The sequence below is a fragment of the Neopsephotus bourkii genome, unplaced genomic scaffold (genome assembly GCF_033783945.1).
Source record: "Neopsephotus bourkii isolate Nb327-2 ecotype Australia unplaced genomic scaffold, CSIRO-AGI_Nbou_v1 NB_1589, whole genome shotgun sequence".
Classification (NCBI taxonomy): domain Eukaryota; kingdom Metazoa; phylum Chordata; class Aves; order Psittaciformes; family Psittacidae; genus Neopsephotus; species Neopsephotus bourkii.
Genome location: NW_026902065.1, coordinates 4805524 through 4818973, shown reverse-complemented (window position 1 = coordinate 4818973; position 13450 = coordinate 4805524). Strand labels below are relative to the sequence as shown.

The window sequence follows — 13450 nt, the reverse complement described above, 5'->3', positions numbered from 1 at the left end:
GGCATGTGCATTTATACGAGATGACTGAATGGCCCTGCAGGTTGATAAAAGGTTCTGGAGTCTTTTACATACAAGTGAAAGTCATCAGTCCGAACCCAACCCGTATGAGTGGTGTCTGAAACTGGCTGCAGCTGGAAGGCTGCTGGTGCTCTATCTAATAGAGAGTAGTATCGCTCTGGATCCTGGAAGACAAATATGCGCACTGTTTGGGGTACTTTGCACAGAGAGGCACAGGCTCAGAAAGGGATGAATTTTAAACTCCTTTATGTGCACACTGTCCTGCCAAAGCAGCCCATAGTGGAAGCTGGTAAGCTCTTTAAGTAGGTACATGGATTGTAATACATTCTCTACAGCTAAATTTTAATTGAAAATATCCTCCATGTTACCATTGCCTACAGTCCCACAAACCATCTACCACAGCCTTGTGAACTGCAACTTATGGATGAAGTTGATGTCTCCAACAGAACACGATGGAAGAGTTCATTCCTCCCAGACAACGCAATAAAATCCTGCTCATGTTAAAACTGAAGATTATCCCTGAAGAACTAATTAAAGCCCCCAACAAACAAAACCAATACTATATCCATCTGTAATCTGCGCTTGCCTCCATCTCCCAGGGCCATGACCAATTCTCCCAGACAAGTTTCCCACAACAGCTCAACGCTAGTAAAATTCTGCCAAGGAAGACAAAACACGGATACGTAAATTCCCTATCCCATTTGTTTGCACACAAACTCTCAGCCTGAATGAAGCAAAACCACATCACTGCTGTTACAGCTCCCTCTGAAACTCACATCTGAGAGCAAAGGTCTCTGACCACAGCAGGAGTGCCCACAAGATGTGGCAAACCTGACTGTAAAGTCATACTGAAATAAAGCATGGCTTGGATGAAACCTCATTTTACTCGTACCTTCAAGCCTCCTACTGGCCCCCAAATTTGCCTGATTTTAGCCCATTTTTACACCCTCATGCTGACCACCTTAAAAAATCCTATTAACCTGATGAAAAGTGCTCCCTAGGCCTTATTTTCTAAACAGTACCAAGCTGCTCGTCAGCCCTTGCCAAAATGACAGAGAAATAAAGAGTGATCATCCCTGTGTGAGTTACAGGCTTTGCCCCTGCCTCGCTGAGCCTGCAAACCCTGCTTGCTCGCTCCTGTTCACACAGACCTGCACATGCTCAATAACACCATTGATTTTGTTTGTGCAGGAAGAGAGAATTCAATTTTAAAAAGGCACATTGATTCCCACCCATTAAAAACAGAGCAAGCTGCAGTATTTGCTAAATGGATAGAAAAAGACGGAGGTCAGGGTGGAAATAATGTCATTACCCCAATCTCTTTCTGAAGGACAGAGAATTGCAAAACCAGACAATAATAAAACAGTAACCATTTGACTTTAAGTTATTTGTTGTAGTTTCTAAATTACAAAAATAGCAATGTAATAGCAAGGGAGTGCCTAGCCACTGAAACAAGGGATGCGCAACGGAAAGCATCCAAGAGCATGTAGCTGTGTTTAGTTGCATTTGGAGCATGAAGACACACACGCAGGCAGCGAGAGAGGGCACAGACATAAACAGAGAGAGAAGGCCTACGGAGTATTTGCGAGGGCCTTGTCTGCTTTTCAGTTCTTTGTTTTAGCACATTAAACAGAGCCATCGCACAGGTCACCGAGGACCCTTCTTCTGCAACTGCGGCCCCAGCTGTGCTGCACACAAAAACTATTATTATTCTCTAATGGCTGTACCTTTTGGACAATGATTCAGTGTTTTGGCTTCTTTTTTTTTTCCCATCTCTTTTTGTGCAGTGCCGCTCAGTCCTTCGCTTCATTTTATGTTTTATCTGCACACTCTTGAAATCTTCATGTAGTGACTAAAAATTCATGAGGAAGCCATGAACAGGAGGCCCCACTCCTCCCCCCACACACTTTCCCTAACCGTACCCAGCAGCTAAGTAGGTACTGGGCACATATTCATGCTGCTGCAGCAGCAAGGGGGTGAGAGAAGCTGTGGGTGTGGAGGCAGGTGGTGCTGCAGCCCTGGGGGTGCTTCTTCTTCCCACATCTGGGAGCGTGATGAGCAAATGTATCCCAGAGCATGGACACCCCATGCTCGACATGGTGGCTGTGCGCATGCACTGCAGAGCAGTCACTCATCTCTTCAACTTCAGCTCAATGATGTGAACAGGCAAGTGCTTGCAAGCATTAGTGGAGCTTTCATAATTGGTCCCAGTTGGTTAGTTGTAACATGCCTTGTTGTTGAGCAACTACCTACTAACACTGTCAGACATCCCCTGGTTGCATAAGGAGGGTTAGTATCACTATTAATTACAGGCTGCCACCAGCCTGTGTCACGCTCTGCTGATAAGAAAGCCTTTAAGCTCCTGGTCAGTCAAGGCCTCATTGGAAAATCTTGTGCCAGCTTCAAGGAAAGCAAGCTCAGACTCTATCCACAGCAGTCTCCTGCCCTCTCTACCATGCTGTGGTTCCTGAAGTGCTCTCCACTCTGGCTGCCACAGGGTCTGCTGCCAAGACCAACTACTTGCTGGTCCTTCAGCCAGCATGTGGAAACCCTGGTTCACCAGAGAGTTGCATGTGTGTGCACACAGCTATGTACAATGAGAGTACGGCAGATGTTTCAAAGCATCATGAAGAAAGGCACCCCTGTGCCGAGCCACTGATGAAAAGCATGATGACAGCAAATACTATGGTGTGGCAGAGCTCCAAGCACAACCTGAGAGCTAAGAAAGGCAACCAGTTGAAGGGAAAACATGCAACAATTTGGATCTCTCAGAAGGCAAAAAGCACAGGAGAAATATAATGGAAGTGGCTATTTAGCAAGCTACTTGAACATACCAATGGCTCTGAAAACTTAAGTCAAAGTTTGCAACATTCCCAGCCCTCACTCATCATAGGATGTGATCTGTGTGATACAGAAAGACAGGCATTCTGCAGGAAACCCTGCAGAAGCAGCATCCTCTTCTTCCTGCCCTGTCACTGGGCTGCCATCACAGCCCCCTTACAAAAGTAATGACTATAGTTATACCATGCACATACACGATTCTTACACAACTTAAATGCCATGTTGTGGGCAATAATCAGATCCTGTAGCCCCAGGCAAAGGTAAAAGCTGTGAGTCTAGGAGCTAGAACTTTAGGGTTGCTCCAAAACACTGGAAATGAGTCTCTTCAAATCCACACTGCAGAGTGGCCAATGTAACTGTATTGGCTATCTAGAGCTACTCTGGCCTTTCTCTATCCTCGTCTTTCATCTGAACCACCCCTGCATGCTCCGAGTTTGCTCCTGCTTCTCTAACTTCTACTTTGCCTGTCCCTCGGAGCCTAAGAAGGGCATCAAGGTGCTAGGCAAATGCCCTGACAACTTACAGGTAGGACATAAACTGCTGCACTTTAGCCACTAGGGAGAAGCAGCTGGCAATTCTTCACCTCTCTGATAAGGAGGCTACAGGCTTGGGCTCTTTTTAGGTCCATACAAGAGGACACTCCCCACCAGAGTGGTGGAGCTGCCAAGCATGTTTTGACATTCAGCTGCTAAATGCTGCAGATTGGGCTAAATGCTGCAGATGTGGGCTATCTCCCCATGCATGCTCAAAGCATCCCATAACCACACAAGAGCAGCAAATACACTGCAACACTGCATACCCACTACTACCATTCCTCATTCTAGTGTAGCAATTCAACACACGCTTTAAAGTTACCCATGCCTTTGGAAGCCAAGAGGGCCATTCACACAAACTTAAGCTTAGTTTCTTTTGCTAGATCATAGGTACTGATGCTGGAAGGTAATTTTCTAAATCCAACATAAACGTTTAAAGTTTATTCCTAAAGCATTTATGTCGACATAAATATACAGATTAAAAACAAGCAAGACTTTGGGAGCTTTTTATTACCTTCTAAAGTAGCCAGGCACATGGATATTTTATGTCTTTCTTGGATCTGCTTTCTTCCAACTGCACAGTTCAGAGACTTCATACAGATCAGAGGCAAGGTTCAGACTAACACTGACAATTTCATTTAAAAAGAGGAAAATGAGAGTATTGTGTTTTCTTATGTTCTCTGCCCTTTTATTGCTATTTTCAAAATGAAGAACAGACCCTATCAAAGTGCTAAGGGCTGAAAACATAACTCTAAATGATACAGGAAACCTAACTTTGTGCCAATCCATTTTTATCATCTCTTAGTGGCCATAACAAAGCTGAGAACAAGAACTAAACAACAGAGAAAAAAGAATAATTTCAACCTTTTCTTTTTTTTTTGCTGAAGTAACATCACTGACAATAACAAGAATTCATTCAAAAAACAGAATGTTATCTTCCAACCCAGTTAACATGCCTTTCTCTTGCTCATTATATATCTCACACATCAAGCTGTATTTTGACCTCACTTACAAAGGAATACGTTTGGAGCCACCACATCTCTGTACACATGTTGGCACTGCTAAGTAAAATCCAGCCTCTGCTACCTTTCCCTTCCCTGGCCCCTTAAGCACCTGCCAAGAGGAGACAGGTTATCAAATGAGCTTCCAGAAAAGCATTTCCAGAAACAGCAACACAGCTATCTTCTGCTTTTGCTTATGCTCATGCAACCCTCCAGAACCCGGTCCACTAGTTTAAGTGGCTAACAACACCAGGAGATGTATTTTTGGAACTATGGGGATGAGATTGCTTAGGTAAGCTTCGATTTCTGATAGAGGCCCTTGCCATGGATTCCTTTTTCTTGCTGAAATCACTACTGGCAGTATTTCATCGTTAGTAACCACCAAATTTGGCTAGCCTCAGCTGAACCTGCTTATCTTTTAGACTTCATCTGTCCCTCTTACTGTTGTTGGGAGCACAGAAGAAATACTCTGTCTTCCTCCTGGATGAGTATTCTCTGTTTGCAGTCTCTCACTGGTAAGTAAAATACTCGTGGACAAAATACACTGAAACCTTTTATTTAAGCCACCAGATATTCCCTCCACCCCAGCACCCTGGACATTCTTTTGACTACACAGTTTGGCATGGAAGCAACTAGTTGATGCACTAATCCTTACCATGGCGGAGCCGAAAAAGGCCATCAGCTTTCCTTCTGTACACCAGCTGGCACATTAACATGCGTGGTAGCACTCATGGCCATGTGTACCATTATACTATTATCCTTTTGTTTAAGGGTCTCAGCCACAAAAATCTTTGTGTGTTAGGTGCTGTCAACACAGCCCTCCTTCAGAAAACACAGCATCCAAGGATAACAGCATACTGTAAACAGCAACAGACACCTACAGCTGAACTGGAGAGTATGGGGAGAAAATACGGTGTTGCTCAGCAATATTACCACAAGTGATCTGATTATGTGATCTGCAGTTAAAATACAACTCATTACAGTAGTGCTCCCCTGTCGTCACATTAACTGAAACCTTGGTAATTTTTCCATGTCTGACTCTACATGAACATCATGCTGCTGGGACAGACAATTCTCTAAAAGCTTCAGCTAGTGAACTTCCTGGGCTTAAGAGCTGCACAAGTAACCAGAGTGACATGAAACTCTCCCTAGCATCCCGCAAGGGTAGAAGTTCAGTAATGACATGATTAAACTTTTGGCACTTTTTATGTTTCATCAGGCCTGAGAACTTCTGCTTCAAACCAGCCAGAATGGCAGTAGTTGGCAGAAAGAAAATAGCAACAAAAAGTTAACCCACCTCTTTGAGCCACAGGGGTTTTGATTTAGAGTTACTTCAGCTCAATTCAGGCCAAATCCCACACATCCAACCTGTCTCTACTCCTAAGCAGAAGCCTTCAGAGGCAAACGGTAAGTTTGGTATTGGGCAGAAGTCTGCTACTCCCTGGTCAATCCAAACCAGCAGATGCAGGGACAGAGTGAACAGAACCTGAACATGAACCCAAGCACCGATCCCATGCAGTCATAGCAGTAGGAAGGCAAAACCTCTCAGCTACAAAATAATTTACATCTGTGCAAGTAAAACAATGGCTGTGATTACTTCTGACTTTCAGTAAGTAGAAAATAGAAGTCAAGCTGCCATGCAGGGACTCCAGATTATTTTCATGTTCCAGCCCACCATGGGAGAACCACAATGCCCTGTTGGGAAGTCAGCTATCTCTGGTTTTGAAGTCTTCAGATAGCAAGAAGGCTGAAATCTCATCTCCTTTCCTCCCACATCTTCCCTTATGTGGGGAACAATGACTTCCAGGTAGCTATCCCATGTAAGAGGATTTTTCCCCTGCTCTTTTCCTCTTTCACTTTCTAGAGCTACTTCCCTTTGATTTCTTCCTCTTAGAACTTAACATTTCTCATGGTATATATGTTGATGTCTCTCTTCTACCTTTCCCCGCTGCCACCTTGCAAAGCAGCACAGAAGAACCATTGTATGACCTGGACTAAAAGGTAAAGGACTTTTCCTTGACCTTCCTCCTTAAACAGGTAACAGCTGTGGCTCTAACTCAGCTTAAGTCAGGCCACGAGATTAGTGTTTTTCAAGTAAGATAACCACTCTCAACTGCTTGAGAGTTATTCCTTTTCCCCAGCGTGACCTCGAGAAGGTAGCTACTGAGCCCCCACATAAGAATTAGGTGCCTTTATATTAGCTTAGGTTAATTTGAAGCTTCTAATGCAGCAACTGGCTTGAGAAGATAGAAACTTCGAGGAGTGAAATCACAGCATTCAGGGGTCTGAAGCTGGGAAATATATTATCCCATACTAATTATAGCATCTTTAGGTAATTTCTCTGTTCTGGTAATGACTCATTCATTTATAAACCGTTAGTCACTTTTCTGACCTCATTGCCAATAAAGCAGCACAGCAGACACACTTTCCAATCAGATGTTCTTCAAGTGTAATATGGCTTTTCAGTACCACTGTGCTGGGGTCTAAAACTTGTGAACCTAATGCACAGATGTACAGAGTAAGCTTCCTCCATGTTACACTTAGATCTCTTGCCTGCAGTGAGCAAACATATAGGGGGAGGCAAAAACCTGATAGTATTTAAATACATGGTGCGTGAGCAAACCATTCGTAAAATCCTGTGCATACTGTGTTGGTCATGCTGCTTTTTCATATTCAGAAGTGCGGATGATGAATCTCGCTACTTGTAATTCTTATTTTCACACCTGGAGCACTGATCTCACACCAACAGCCCCTCACCTCACTCTGCTTCTCAGCAGTCGCCACTGCCCTTACCCAGCTATTGTCCTGACCCAAACTTGCATTGAAATAAGCAGAGAAAGACATGGAAAATCATACTTCAGTGTGTAACTGCAGCACATTCTCCTTCACTGGCTGCCTATTGCTGGAGTAATGTCTGTGGGTCACCACACCACTGTTCCTACGAGTGGCTGCTGCTGTTCTGTCATCAGAGCTGAAAAGAGAGCACCCTTTCCCCACTCCGTTTCCTTTGCACTTGGCGAGGAAGCGACTTGAGTGGGAGGAGAGAAAGGAGAGCAAACACAAAACCACAGAAGAAAGCAACCAGGAGCAGAGACCAAACTTTATCTCTTTCATATATATGCAAACAGTGGACTCTGATTACAGCTACCCCTTGTTCTAGCCCCACTAAATGTACCCTCACTCACAAGGATTGCTGCAAAAACAACTGCTTGTCACCATACTGAGCTAGGTTATTTCCTAGCCCCTGGTCTGAGCACAGGTATCTTTACCAAAAGACAGTATGTCTTTTATGTACTACAGAGATGGAGTCTGAAGCACTACAGCCAATAGCTGCAATAAGAGAGTTTTGACTTCTCTTAGGTAAATAGCTCTTTTAAAGTAAAACAAGCTAGCTATTTGTAGCTGCTTGTAGACCTGCCCTGGTACAGTAAATATGAGAGTGACCTTGATTTTTCACATCATTTCACCAGGCTGCAGCCACAGTATGAGACTTATTGTGCTTATAAAGCTTGAGAGAAGAAAAACAGACAGCAGGAAATCCTGTGACAAGCCTGTTTTGGTGATCATGTGAGAAACACAGTGGCAGGAGAAGGAAAAAGTACACCAAAAAAACCCTAAGCCCAAGATCACCTGTGGCCAACCTGCAAGTAAGGAGACGGGCTTGCGAGCCTCTCAGTGATCTATCTTCCCTTGCAGCATTACTGAAACAACCCTAGCAGCAAGCATGTAGAGAAGATGGCAGTTGTGCAAAGGAGCAAGTAAAACACAGGGAAAAAAGAAGCAATCTTTCTTCAGCTGTTCATCTGCTCCCCATACTCATCCCCTCACCTGAGGCTATCACCCTGCCACTTACACTGGTCACACTGACAATCCTTTCTAGATCTAAAGAGAGACTGTAATTTCAGGTGGCCAAGAGGAACTAGTAGAAATTAGGAACTCCTAAGAAACAAACACTCTTTTTCATGCAATTATCTCTAACAGTGATGAACAAGGTAAAAGTACTGCAGGGATGACAGGATTTGTGTAACAGGTAGCCCAAAGCCCAGATTTCAGGGTGCTCTTAGGGTCTCTGGTTGTTCCAACAATTGAGTGTGGCAGCCAAAAATCTCTTCTATTTCAGTTTTTTTTTGTTGTTGTTGTTAATCTGTGCTTAGTGGGACTTTGCCAACCAGTTCCCTGTGGTGTTTCACCTCTTTGGACTAGGGCAGAGGCCCTGCAACTCCAGCTGACTGGTTAGGACCAGAGCCCCTCAGTCATGGAGTGGCACCAGCTGATGGAAAACTAGTGCTCCTGACCCTCATGCCTGCCTCTGGCTGCCTTTCACGTACTTGCCTCTGATCTCCAACACCCCAATGGATTGAGCCCTGCCTGTGGTCACACAGGTTCATTTCTCTCCAACCACCAAGACAAGACTGAGATCTGCAGAAGGAATTACTGTCAGTGCCCCCTCTTTGCCATATAGGAGCTGTCTTCGGAGAGGGGAGAGGGGACAAAAGGAACTGGTCACAGTACTCAGCTGAGATGTGATTTTCCATCACTCATGCACAGTGAGCCAAAAGGAAGAAGTGCAACACTTCTGCCCCTCCTTTGGCTATCGATGACCTCTCTTTGCTGGGAAAAGGCTCCCTGTCGAGTTCCTCGCATACAGCCCTTTGTTACAAATATTCTTGGGCCTGGAGGCATGTAACTGGGCATATTTTATACACTCGGTTAATAAATAAATAAAGACCTCCTGTGACGGGCCTTCTGACTCTGCAGAGGGATGCAGGGCTCCTTTCGGAGTGAGGCCAGCATCACGTGCTGGAGCCAGGCAGGGAGATGCTCCAGCATCACAGGGGAAGGGGCACGTTGCTAATTTTGACAAGAGAAAGGAAGAGCTGGCGTGTCTGCTCAGAGTAAAAATGGGAAATTGTAAGAAGGTTTCAACAGAGAAATACATAGTGAGACCTCAGCCTGAGGAGATTGTTTAGGATGAAATATAGGCTCTTCTGTTTTAAATCAGACCCTAGAAAGGGAGGTGGTTTGGAATATACAGTGTGCATCTTTTGCTGGATGCACCATAGGCATAATGCCAGGTTTACTATACCTGCTCCAAAGTGATATATACACAAAACCATTCGGCAAAGAACTATCTTTGCTAGAATTTTGTTAAAACAAAAAACAACCTGGCCTGATTATCACAGAGATGGGACAAAGCTAAAAGCTTTCAGCTGAATGTTGTCTTCCAAGACTTGGTGATCTCAGTGTAAGGAAACAGAGATTCAATTAATCCTGGTGTTGGGTTTGCAATAAAAAATTCTGCTGAGTTTTGGTTCTGAAAAAAAACCAAGTAAAAACTCCAAGCGTCCTTGGGAAAGAAATGAACAACTGTTTAAAATGGTATAGCTTGAAGTCTGCTTTCCCTCACAAAGTCTTCTGCAATGTATTGTCTGTTTTGCAAGCCTGCAGTCCTACATGGCACAATCACCACTAACTGAAACCCAAGTTTAGACTTCAGCAATGAACTTGGTAGTTTTGCTCCAGTCCCCAGAAGAAACTCCTTCTCAAACCATCTAACTATCCCGCTCTTTCCCTTTGAGAGGCAGAGTCGGTAAAGCAGTGAATGTTGCAGGTAGGATTGAAACAGACCAGCAGAGCAACGAGGCTCCCACAGCTGCAAAAGCAGTCAAGTCTGAGATAGAGATGTTTTTGCAAGTCTGCAATGGCAGGAGACTTTGAAATGTAAGTGCACTAACACTTACACAAAAATGTCAGAAATGCCAGTTCACTGAGTAAACTAATAAGCCTATCCCATCCCTGCTGCCACTACTTCTGCCTCATTTAAAGGGCAGTTTTGGCCAGAATGACACATACTCTGAGTCACACGACGGGGAAGAGGTTGTGACACTACTCAGGAATCTACCTTGCTTTGTCAGCACAGTTAGACGACTGATACCTGTCATGGTACAATGTCCATGTGTGGTAAGATGGATCCAGTTTAGCTCTGCACATCCCTCAGGACCCATACTCACCCAACAAAGCATGTACAGCCAGTTAAAAAACACACCTGCACATAGCCTCATTGTATACAGCATATGGGCAGTTGATAACATGCACATAGACCCTCATGCCTGCATGTTTTCTTGCAGTGTCCGAAACTAGACTGATAAACACCTCTTCAAACTGATACTTAGCTTAATTCTCTGTTATCCAAACATTTCATCAAAGGCCACGTACCTACAAAGCGGACATCTCTACCCAAGCTAGACAGGCCACATACCAAACCCTTTTGAAAACAAGGAACCAAAACTACATTTACCTGTTAATAGCACGGGGCTGACAGCCCTTACTTTCTATCTGCAATATTTTGCAAATTCTAAGAGACTTAAATCTCATAAGGTGATTATGCCATTAATTAGAGGAACACTGTCATCCCTGGGGTGCAACACAGCAGCTGTTTCAGCTGAGCAGCAAAGAAAAGCCAAGAGGGCAAGGTAGTGCTAGTGCCTCCAGGAGAAGCCCTCCTGCTCTGAGCATCCCAGCGCTGCTGCCCCATGGTACGGAACTGCTCTGGTGCCAGTAAGGGAGCACCACAGCTCTGTCCACCACACCAAACATCCCCTCTCTCAGAGGCCAGTACCCCTTTTCCAACTGGGTGCATGAATGTGGGATCTAATGGAGGGGTTGTCTGCTGCAGCCTAAGCCCTGCATTTCTCAGGATGTGGGTTTTCCGGGGAAGCTGTTCATACATGGATTATCAACTCAGAAGGGATCTCTCTGGTCCTTCACCCCTCTGACCTCCTGCAAAATGGAGATCACAGAGACTACCTCAATGATCTCCCCTCGAAACTGCAGCATAAAACAGGCAAGGAAAAAATAAAATCCCATGAAGATAACCCATGATGCAGCAGCTATCGCAGCTTTTCCATCGGCTGCTCTGTGAACATGGCTTAATTTCTAGCCTAAGCATGTCTGGCTAAAACTGTCAGCTGCCAGGCCAGGTCCCTGCACTGTGAGCTCAAGAGAGCAGATTCGGTTCTTCACACAGGCATCTCCATCCCACAGCTCTGTCACCATGTACCTCCATGAAGGACCACTGATGCAAACTCAGCAAGTGGTGACATGGTGAAGGACTATAATGACTGGGGGGTAGACTAGGACCACTGTCCCAAGCAACAGGGAACACTTGGATGGCCACCAGCTAGATCCTACACATGAAGGCTACAGATGTTACATGAGAAACACTTTGTACAACAGCAAGTTTTCACCACAAGCTGAAGATGGGTGGAAGGAAGGAGGGAGATCTTCTCTGCAGCACTCTGGGGTGTGATACTGCTGTCTTCCCAGAGGGGGAATCTCGGCAGCGAGGGGGAATTCCTCCTTAGTCTGGCATGTCCTGCCTCCCCTGGGCACCTCTATAGTCAGGAGCAAGGGAGAAAAACCTCCAGAGTAGCAATTATAGCAGCACATCTAGCCTGAAGGAAGCTATATCCTCTGAGAGGGATTGGAACTAAGTTCTCCTAGATTGAAGACATTCTGATGACGATTTTTGATACTTTCTGTCCCACCCTGCCACCTCAATTTAATTGTGATCCTTCCGGAGAGCACTGCCTTCACCTGACAGAAGTACCCCTGAGGGACGGAAACACTGCTGAAGTTGGGGCACCCAAATGCAAGAGCAAGTCTGCCTACTATTCCTCTCACAAGAAGCTGGGCTGAGGGATCTGGCCTTGTACTGCTGTGAGAATGAGTGGGATAACACACAACTTTCCTCCCTTGAAAGGATTTGTCTATCACATTCTTCAGAGTAATGTTAAAGGAAAAGAAAAAAGGAAGGAAAAGAAAAGCAAGTTGTTAATAAAATATGGAGATGACCTGGGAATTTGGTCCCCAAAGCCCATGATAAAAAGCCTCCAGCTGAGAGCCAACCACTACATTATATTCCCCAGCACTCTGCTTTGTCTCTCCTTAAATGTAGGGCACATGGCTTCTGTCACTTCTTTGGCATGCCTGCTTAAAGTCTGAGAGGTTTTACTCTGAGGAAGCTTTTCCTTCATGTTCAGCTTAAATGTGCCATTTCTTGAAGTCATCCCCTTGTCTTTTATACTCTAGCAAGCAAAACAAGTGCTAAATTAAATTGAAGACACATGAAATCTTTATAAAGCCCAGTGTTTCCCCTAGCATGAAAGTGCCTTCTCCTTAGAGTAGAACGGGTCTTTACTCTGTGCTGTATTTTTCCCCATCAGAAAATGGAGAAGAATATGAATTTTCCTCATGACTTGAATTTAGCTTCATCAGCAGCCCCCTGCTGATGTAATTCAACCCAACGAGATTTTTCTCTTCCCTCTTTTTTAATTTCCCAGTGAGCTGCTGCCACTTTTCCCCTCCTCCCATCAATTCAGGCATGGAAAACAAGGGAAGAATTAGACAGAACTTATGATCTAACCAGCCGCAACTTCAGACCGGGCAGGAGTAACATTTAAAATATAAAAAGCAGATTTTATCAAGCCTTTTCCTCCCCAGAGACTGCCACAAAAAATATTCCTTGTTTGTCACTGAGAATGAACCATTTTTCTCTTTCATTTCTGCTTTCTGTCACATATTTCATTTTGGCTGCCCCTTCTGTCTTTCAGCTAGGGACCTAGCTGCTAAAGCAGAATCACAGATAACTCAACAACAAAATGCCTGTAGTCTCTTATTTTTTTCATCCTAGTCTGCCAGGTAATTGCAACCCTAAAAGCTTTTGCATATTTACCACAGAAACATGTCTCTCCTGGAGGATGGGACTGTCATCAGATTGAATATTTCATATAATAAGCCTCTTCTGAGGTATAAACTAGGGTTGGGAATTTTTTTCTGGCCTCCTTCAGAGCAAAGGACAAGCAGATAAAAATCAGCTGCTGCAGTGCTACAGTGTCAAAGTTCCCCTTCCTGTGAAAATTAACTCTTCCCAAGCTCAGGGCCCAGGTGGGTTTTGCCACTGTTTATGTTTATGAAGTAGGAAAAAGGCCTGTTATCAACTCACATTGTTTCTTTGTCCCCAGTGTTCCCCATGTCGAAGACAGATTTATTTCCTAT

General features: G+C 44.5%; 1 protein-coding gene across 4 annotated transcripts in view; it reads right to left on the bottom strand.

The window, feature by feature from the left end:
* Positions 1-13450, bottom strand: part of HIPK2 (homeodomain interacting protein kinase 2) — a 138709-nt gene that overhangs the window by 80720 nt on the left and 44539 nt on the right. The window lies entirely within an intron of this gene.